This window comes from Falco rusticolus, chromosome 7 (genome assembly GCF_015220075.1).
Source record: "Falco rusticolus isolate bFalRus1 chromosome 7, bFalRus1.pri, whole genome shotgun sequence".
In the NCBI taxonomy this organism is placed as follows: Eukaryota; Metazoa; Chordata; class Aves; order Falconiformes; family Falconidae; genus Falco; species Falco rusticolus.
Genome location: NC_051193.1, coordinates 45,416,015 through 45,425,541, shown reverse-complemented (window position 1 = coordinate 45,425,541; position 9,527 = coordinate 45,416,015). Strand labels below are relative to the sequence as shown.

The window sequence follows — 9,527 nt, the reverse complement described above, 5'->3', positions numbered from 1 at the left end:
GAATATGGGTGTTTTTACTGAAGACTAATTCTGCTTGAAAAGAAACGCTGGAGTGCTACTGATTTCCAGAGAGACATGTAGTCCCCAAGGCCAGTTGTAAATAAGTTTTCAGATACTGACCCAAATAATTCTGATGCAAAATTTGTCCTCGTCTTAGACACTGACTACTGGTCTTCCAACTCTTCTGGTAAGAGAGCAGAGCCTGAGCAAAGTTAGGTTTATTAGACAGTCTGCAGGCTATAGATAACCTGCTATTGCTGTGGTCAGCTGCAGAAATAGGGGTGGCAAGACCACACCTACAAAAGCCCCTGTGCAGTGACTCATCTCACTTCCACCTTACCGTCCCAGCTCCGCTTCAGCACCTGCACTTCACCCTCCTCTCCCTGGCCCAGCCCACACACCAGCTGCAGCTGAGGAGCCTGCATTTCCGTGCTGGTGGCATGGAGGAGGACAGGCAGCCCAGGGTGCTGCACGCAATGGCTGTGGTGCTCAGTGAGTGGCACTTGCTCTCCTTGGGCAGCCAGCCCCCTCCTGTCCCACACTATCCAAGATGCATGAAGGAGGACCTGTTAGGTGGCTGGCCCGTGTTTGCCTATTACATGATCGTATGCTCATCCTGCCACCAATGTAAGATGTCTGCAGGATGGTATACAGGCTAGTGGGAAGGCTGCTGAAGGGAGAGGGGTGTATTTCGTCCTGGTACCAGAGGAAGAGAATGGGAGCTGCAGGGAGAGGTTCAGAGTGGATGAGGTTCTAAATGCAAGAATTAAACTCAGGTGAATGCAATGAATAAAGCATAGCACAGAAGAGGACCTTTAAAATTCTTTTATTCAAAGTCTGGTGCATAGTGAGGAATCACCCCGCAGGCACAGAAAGATGATGGAGAGGCATCTTACAAAGACAGAGTAAGGTGGCCGTTGCACACCTGTCTCAGTACAAAGGCCAAACTGGGTTTTGCTGCCCCCAGGACCAAGGACTGGGGCCTTGAGCTGCAAAGCTTGCTGTTCCTCCTCCTGCCAGGACAGCAGAAACCGTGAGAGGGAGGAATGCTGCCCCTCAGAAGGGTGAGGGACCTCCTGAGCTTCACTCATTCTAGAATTGCCCTGTCTGGTTTGGTTTTAGTGGCTTTGATTTGAGGATTTGAAGAGGATCGCATTATTGTTACTATTAGATTGCCTTATGGCTGTCATTTTTATTTCTGTCCTGCCAGGAGAGAAGAGGCAGGATCCCACCGGGCTGTTTGTGCCACATGCCAAGAATAAAGCGCCGGCACTGGCAGCGCGCAAGCGGGTACGCTGAACAGAGCGGGGAAGCCCGCGGGAACAATGCAATGACCCCCGTCAGCAGAGTGAACGGCAGCCGCAGCCTTCGAGCACCTCGCTGCCGTCACGTCGCTGCGGTCACTGGGGCAAACAAGAGCTTAACGGGGTTTGGGTGGGGAACAATGCAGCAGCCGCGCCGATGTTCACTAGGGCAGCAAAACTGCGTGTTGGGAAAAAAATCTTTGAGCGGGTTATCATGCTGGCTGTCGCTTGGCGGAGAGCCACGGCGCACATCTTGCAGGAGCAGACAAGCCGCGAGCGGCCTTAGACGTGCGGGTGGGCAGCGCCGGGCCGTGAGGGACAGCCTGGCGCAGGCGGGTGGGGGCACAGCACAGCAAGCCGGGGCTACCGCCCGCGGGGCAGCGCCCGGGACCGCGAGAGCCGAGGAAGGCGAAGCCGCCGCGGCTGGACGGCATGAGGCAGCGGCCGAGGCCTGACAGGTGAGAGGGGCCGACGGGCGCCGAGCTCTGGCGGAACGTGTTACTTGGTTCGAGAAACGAGCATAAACGGGACGTCGGGCCGAGCGAGGGGCTGGCAGCAGGGCAGCGGGCAGCCGCCAGGCGCCGTGCGGGGCCCCGCGCCGCCCCGCAGGCAGGCAGCCGGGCCCGGGCCCGGCCGAGCGAGGCGCCGCCGCCTCCCCCGCGGGGGCCGGGCTGGGGCGGGGGGCAGCGGCCCGCCCCGGGGCCGGCTCAGCGCAGCCGCCGGCTCCGCCCCGCGGGGCCGGGAGCAGAGCCAGGGCCACATCGGCGCGGGCAGGGAGCGCGGCGCTGGGCTGAGCCCCGCAGGTAGGTAGGTGTGCCGCGGCCGCCCTCGCCGTGGGGGCGAGGGACGCGGATCCCTCTGCTGGGCCCGGCGGCCTCGGGCCCGTCGGCCCGGGGGTCGCGGCCGTGCGAGGCGGGGGGCCGGGCCCGGCGGGAACTTCCCGGGGGTTTCTGCGGGGCGCTGGCCGCCGGGGAGCACCTTGCCCGGGCCCGGCGGGGCGGGAGCCCCCGCCGCGAGGAGCGCCGTGCCGTGCCGGGGGGGCCGGGCAGGCAGCGCTCCGGCTGCCCGGGGAGCCCCCGCGCCGCTGCCGGCGGGTGGTTGTGCGAGGGCCGCGGGGAGCCCCTCGGGGGCCGGGCCCGGTTGCCTGCGGCTCACGCGTGTGTGTCCGCGCAGGCTGAAGCGGCCGGGTGGGTCTGAGCCTCCTGCGTGGCTGGTGCGGGGCCGGGGTGGGCATCGCCAGGTGCGGCGGAGCTGGCGGCGGGTGGCCGCGGTGCAGCGGTGTCGGCAGCCTGAGCCTGCCTCGGCTGCCGCCCGTGGGGCTGGGCCTTGCGGCGCTCCCCAGTGGGACTCTGTCGTGATGGGTTTCTGAGACGCAGATTAGATGCCTCCGTAGCAATCTTACCCCTAATAGCATTATGGAAATCTGGTACTGGCCCAGCCTGCTGTGCCTCCCCCGACCCTGCCCTGTAAAATCTCAGTGAGGAGTTAGGTAGCGCTTGCGTTGCAACAGCTGGGGAGGTGTTGGCTGCGAATTGCCTTGCAGTGTGACTGTTGATGTGTCTGTCCATACGGGGATAGTGGCTTGTTACAACCCAGGCATGCCGTTTCTACCCCAGAGCGTTCAAGGGCTGCTGTCTATGCTTTACCGTAAAATGGAGCACTCGGTACAAAAATACCCCCAAACAAAAACAACAACAACAAAAAACCCCAAACACATGACGGGAGAAACACAACCGTTCTGGAATCCAAACGCTGGCTTCAGTAAACTGTAAAGCTAGTTCAGGATGAAGTGCTCCTGTGTCTTGGAGCAGCTCTAGCATTTCCATCTCGTGCATGAGATGAGAGCTTGAAACTTTACTGGCTGTGCAAGGGAGGGACAGTGTCCTGCTGCAGTACTCTTGGAGCTGGCGGCTGGGGAGAAGAGCAGCTCTTGGTGATGTTTGTGCTGCTGCTGCCAGTAGGGATTTGCGGGGATAGGATGCACCCCAGCACTAGTGAGGCCTCTTGATGTGTAGCTTCTGAAAACACCCGTGTGCCTCTGTGCAAGCAAGGGCGTACAGCTGGAGAGTGCTGTCTGGAAATCTGCCATCAGTGATACTTCCTCTCTACATAAGGTGCTTTTTTTTTTTTTTTTTTAACTTTCTCAGGCACCTTGGGCTTGAGAAGAATTTCATCAAAGCCCAAGGTGTGAGCCTGCTGCTGTGAAGCTTGCTTGCTGCATGAGAACCATTGAGCAGAAGTGTGTGGCTAGGATCCTTTTGGTGGACCACAAGGTTCAAAGTGTAGAAACACTGCTCAGAAAATCTGGAGGGAGGTGTCTAATGAGAGGAGCAGTCTCCACAGTGTGCTGCTGTATGCTGGTGTCAAGATAAGTGTGTGATGAGCTGTAAAAATGACAAATTACTCAGATCTTACTAAATACTTCATGAGCACTAAGTGGGGAGAAGGGCACTGGTGGTGTGGTTGCTGACCTGTTCTGCGGTGTCACTGCACTGGTTGGCAGCAGTCCTGCCAGTGTCCCATCATAGGACCTCTTTGTGGCTGCCAAAGTGGGGTGGTTTTTAACACTTATGTTTGTTTCTGGTCCTTTGGCTGGAGCAAAAACTCCCACACTTACAGTTGTGCTTATTTTAAAAAAAAATGTCCGTGGGTGCTTGCTCATGTTGGGCTGCCACATGGGTGAAAAGGACCTTTGCCAACTGCACTGCAAGCCTGTGTATGGATCTGGAGTGGCTCAGGGAGGTGAATAGCCTCCCCTTACTCCTAACATCCTTTCATTTAACACCCCTTTCATAGAAGGGTCTTGCTTCTAAAATAGCTTCTCTTGGTGGAGCCTCTCAGGGCCTGAACCCCTCTTGGCCTTAGCTTCTCTGCCTTTGCCAGGGGCTCTGGGGACTGCTGGGATGGCATCCTTGTCCCTGTGCTGAGTAGCAGCAGTGGCTGGGTGAAGTCTTGCAGCATTCACTCAGTTTCTTACCTGCGTGCAGCAGAAATAGAGCAAGACTCAAGCTCGGTGCCTGGAGAAAGCTGTCCCTGTGGGCAATCTCTGTCCTGCTGTGTGGAAGCTCCTCCCTTAAGAGGATTGAATGGCTTTAATGATGTGGCTCATCTGGACTCTCTTCGTTCTTGCTACTGTCTCTATTTTAGTTCTTGGCGTCAGGCAGGTGTAGTGTGACCTACAACTGTAAGTGGGTGCAGGAGATGCTCTAACAAGGCCTTCCCATAGCTCTGTGGAAGTTTCCTGCCCCTGCTACGCAAGCCACTCTGTTTCAAACTCCATGAAGTGAAGGCTGTGGGTTGTATGAAATTCCTCATCAGACTGTAGCTGAGGAAGGGATTTTTCCCTCTTCTGTACCTCTGGGTCCTTGCGTCACAGCTGTGAGGCAGCAGGGGACCATCCAGGACTGCAGGCATTCATCCAGTAGATGTTTAAATTTGAGAGGTGCAGGTGGGAGTTTTGCAGACCTCTGGTAATCACAGGCCCTGCGAAACTTTCCAGCTCAAACCATGGCTGTGGTTCTTGATGGCCGCTGGCACTGTTACAGTTGGAAGTGTACAGCCAAGGCAAAAGGTGCTGCCACAAGGACCTTGGGCACTGGTTGCATAGGATCTGTTGCTGGAAAGCCAGGGTGATGCTGGGAGGGGGACCATGCCCTGTGCTATCCAAAGTGGTAGTTATCGCTCTACTTCCATGGTGCCTGTGGCGTGGCAGCCACTTTCTTCCTGGTCTCCTTTCTGTTTCTGCTCGCTGGTGAGTGGGAGGTGCTGCTGTGGGTCTAGCAGGGCTCAGGCTACAGTTGAGTGGCTTAAAATGCTGGAGGAGGTGACAATATTTCCAGTGGGTCTGTGCAACAAGGGGTGATCAGCGCTTCAGTTATCATAGAGTCATTTAGGTTGGACAAGACCTTCAAGATCATCAAGTCCAACCGTTAACCCAGGATTGCCAAGTCCATCACTAAACCCTGTCCCTAAGCACCTACATGGTTTTTTTTAATACCTCCAGGGACAGTGATTCTGCCACCTCCCTGGGCAGCCTGTTCCAATGCTTGACCACCCTTTCAGTGAAGAAACTTTTCCTAATATCCAATCTGAACTTCCCTTGGCACAACTTGAGGCTGTTTGTTCTTGTCCTGTTGGTTGTCACTTGGGAGAAAAGACCTGCCCCCGCTGCCTACAGCCTCCTGTCAGGGAGCTGTAGAGAGCAAAAAGGACCCATCTGAGTCTCCTCTACACTAAATGACCCCAGTTCCCTCAGCTGCTACTCATCAGACTTGTTCTCTAGACCCTTCACCAGCTTCATTGCCCTTCTCTGGACACACTCCCAGTTCTTGTGCTTATTCCTCAGTTTCCTCTCTAAAAAAGCCTCATGTGCATCAAAACTAACTTCTTATTGCTAGGAACTCAGGCCCTCACTATGGAGTGTCATAGCTTCACCTCTAAGACAGGAGCACCACGCCTGCATTCCTTTCTTCCCTGCCATCGTTTGTGGAATGGATCATGACATCCTGGGATCTGGAGTCCTTCTGTACAGCAAAGGATGAGCTGGGCCCAGTAGCCTTGCCCCCCACCCCACAGCTGTCAGCTTTGAAGGGCTAAGAAATAAACTGTGCTCTTGTACTGATGCTTCTGTTGGAGGAATGTGTAATCAGAGCTTTCTACAGGCAAATAATTAATGACACATGTGTGAAGGGATGGCCGTGTGAGCCACCTTCCTTTTAGGAGCCACGTAATGAGCTGCAATCGTTACCTAACCACCTCCGTCTCTTCCTGGCTTGTCTGTGTTCTTAAAGAGGGAATGAAGTGGAGGAAAGGCTAAACATTACAGACTTTCTTGGCGTGGTAAAAGGAATAATACGGGAGCCACAGCCAGTGCTAGCAGTTTCTTGATGGTTGGTCAGCTGTGGCAGAGCCTGTTTGCTGAAAGCTGCCTGGGCTATCAGGGCTTGGAAACACTGAAGCAGTTAATGGCTGACTTGAAGCTAGATGGGGTGATAAGTGAAGCAGGAGGAACTGCATGCTGGAGATTGCCTATATCATTGCCTGCATGTGCTGACAGATTCAGAGCGAGCTAATTTTCTGGAAGAAAGATGAGGTGTTACTGTGGGCAGCCCTGCGAAAGGGACTGCCTGGTAGATGGCAGCAGAAAAAGGGAATAAAACAGTAGCCTGTTAGCATGGGGAGAGGAATTGGGGTCTGCTGGCTCAGTACCCAAGTGTGTGCCCTTAGACACAGCAGGGCCAGGGAAGCTGGGTGGTTCGGGGCTCATCCAGAGTAAATACAAGGGAGAAAGGGAGGGAGACTAAGCGGAAGGCAGGTTTTCTCCTGTGGGAAGAGGCACGTGCATGGGCTGACTGCTCTAGTTCTTTTATGTCCTTGATGGAGCTTCAGAACTGGGACATCACCATTTAAAAGCAAGTCAAAACAAAGTGCGGTGCATATACCTAATTGCTGAAACTTGCTGCTGAGGTAAGTGGCCCGTCTGTCTTTAAGGAGCTGGGAAGGGCAGCTCTCCTGTGCCACCAGGAGCCTTGCACGTGGGCAAAGGGCTGGTGGCATTTGTTAAGGATGCTGCTGGGCTGCTGCTTTAGTTTCTCTGCAGCACAGCCTTGAGCAAACAGATGTATCGTGAAGGTGCTTTACCCTTTACTGCAGTATTGTTGCTGAGCTGTAAGCAGATCACTGATCTCTTCCGGTATGATGATAATCCTGTGGCCATGTGTACTGGAGAAATGCTGACCTGGGATGAGCAATGTATGTTCAGATATCTAGTAGCCCAGAGATTTGAAGTTATATAATGGAGAATCCCCCTTGTAGGCAAAAATAAATCTGCTTCAGTTAGAGAGAGGTCTTGTACACAAGCAAAGGAAGGGCTGAGCTGTCAGAACTGCAGCCATGCACCTTGAGATGAGCTGACCTTCTCACAGCTGGACTCTGGACTGCCTTTGGTCCCTTCTGCTGGTGCTCTGCATCCATTGCCGTGGAGGCAGTTTGGGAAAGGGGAAGGAGACGAACTAGCTTGCAGGGATTTGTGCAGAGGGGCCAAACTTGCTGTAAGGTAGAGGAGGCTGTTTCCCAGAGCTGCCGTAGAGAATGGTTTATTGTGACTGGATGTGGCAGTGTCCTCCACCAGCACCTTCCTTTGGCCACTGCCTCTCTGATCCGTGAGATTTCAGTGCCCTCGATAGGATGGGGCTGAGGGACAACATGAGACCTCAGTGCCCTCAGCTCCTGCTTCTACAGGAGAGGCTTCATGCAGCAAACTGTCCATTTAGTTTTAAAAGCAGCCCACTGCAGGACCCTGATTTTGCTTGGGTTGGTGTACTGGGCTGATACAGGTTTGAGTGAGTTGCCTCTAGATGTTTTCTGTATCCGGGTGCTGTGGAATTAACAGCCTGTGCAGGGCTTCAGGAGCAGCACACGAGGCAGGTGTGGAAGTAATATCTTGGCACTGAGTAGGACTGCAAGGGCTGCTGCCATCATCCCATAATGTAAGAATATGCAAATCCTAAACACCTGGAGCTGGCATGTCTCCTGTGATAGATGATTAGCAGTTTTGTTGGGAACCAATTGTGAAGTCTAAATTAAATAGAGGAGCTCTATTATTGCACAAAATGGCTTGTGCTCTAGTTAGACCTTTTCAGGGAAGTGTCTGTACCTTTTCATGGCATTTCAGTGACTAGGTGCTCTAGTCTTAGAGGCAAAAGTATCTGTGTGGAGAATGTCTTACTCCCTCCCTACTTGGTTTCTTTCAGATTTCTCCTTGATCCTGCAAATGGCTTACTGAAAATTACTTGTAATACATGTGGACAGAAATTGAAGAGAGGTTCTGTATCTGAATTCTGAAGAGAGGTGTCAGTATCAAGTGGGATTTTTTTGGACTTTGGTCCCCAGAGCTAACATGCCTGATTTTGGAAGGCACCATGCAGACAGCTTCTCTCCTTTCTGCTTGTAATCAAATGATTTGTAGAGTTCTCTTCATGTAAAAGGATTCTATTCTGTCTGGTGTGGCTAGGACACCATCTCTAGTATTGCAGTTATAATTCTACATTGTTTCATGCTGGTGGTGTGGCGCAATCAAAGCACCCTCTTTACAGCTGTGGATCTGGTCATGTGTCTGCTGTGTGTGTCAGTGAGGACTGGAGCTGCTGCTGCTGCTGAGTCAGTCTGGAGTGGCTGCTGGAAAGTCCTCAACTTCCCAGTGTGCTTTACTAAGTTAACTCTGTCTCCTGTCCCCTTGCTCCGGTTTTTCCATGTCTTGTAAACGTGGAGCTAGGCTCCCTGCTCATACAGAAGATGGATCCAGAATACTGTGCTGGACTCGGGCTGAGGAGGCTGCTGACCTTAGGTTAGCATGGCTGTTTCCCCGCTGCTGTTGCCTTGAATTTTGCACTGACCAAGCAGTGACAGGAACTACTTTCCAGCATTTATGCTGGATGCTTGAAGAAACTGGGCCTTAAAATGCAGGCAGCAGTTCTAATTATGCTCATCTCTGAAGTCTCTTGTGGGGCGGGGAGGGGGTGAACCTGCCTGGATGTACTTTCCCAACAGTCTAAGAAGCTTCTGGGCTGCTCTTTGCATTCAGGTCCCTTTCTTATGCAGGTTTGCAGAGACACTGCACATGGAATAACTAAAGAGCCCTCTGAGTTGTGCAGTAAATCTGCCTCTTCCTGAAGGAAGCTCTTTTAATTAGAGAAGACTTCTGCTTGGCAGCTGCTGTGCAGGACAGTGCTTGACCACAGCTGTGTGGTGAAGCCCTGGTGAGCCATGTGAAATAGGGTGAAGGGACAGCCCTTTTCCTGCTCCGAAGGAGTCTGCTGCACCTCCCTGGGGATGCTGTGCAGGAGCAGCAGTGGGAAGGCTGTGGGTACAACAGAGGTCCCTGGTGGCTGGTGGTGAGGGGGAGTGAAGCCCTGTGGGGCAGGTCAGCCTTGCAAGTGAGTTCCAGCCCCTCTGTGGGACTTTCTGCAAGAGTTGGCTGCTCCCTGTGTACAGAGCTCGGCAGATCCCTCCCACGCGATCCTCTGAGAGTGGTAGCACCTTGTCTGAGTGCAGCTGAAGTGGGGCAGTTGTGTTTGCTCCTGAGGGGTGGGAGGTGATGCCCGTGGTCGTCTCTCTTGCCTGATGTGATGGGACCCAACAGGTCAGAGTTTCCTCTCGCCCCTGCTCCCTGGGGGAGGTGGTGTGACTGGCAGCTTCCTGAACGAAACTGAGGTGACCAAAATG

At 53.9% G+C, this 9,527-nt stretch overlaps 1 protein-coding gene across 3 annotated transcripts in view; it reads left to right on the top strand.

Annotated features, from left to right (window-relative positions):
- Positions 1–1,669: 1,669 nt before the first annotated feature.
- CD82 (CD82 molecule) overlaps positions 1,670–9,527 on the top strand; it is a 41,404-nt gene continuing 33,546 nt past the window's right edge. Inside the window, exon 1 of one of the 3 annotated variants that reach the window (XM_037394110.1) lies at positions 1,670–1,762. The gene's annotated coding sequence lies outside the window, so the exon portion shown is untranslated. Of the gene's footprint in view, positions 1,763–1,999; positions 2,112–9,527 lie in introns of those variants that run through there. The other 2 variants (XM_037394107.1, XM_037394109.1) reach the window with 2 other exon arrangements.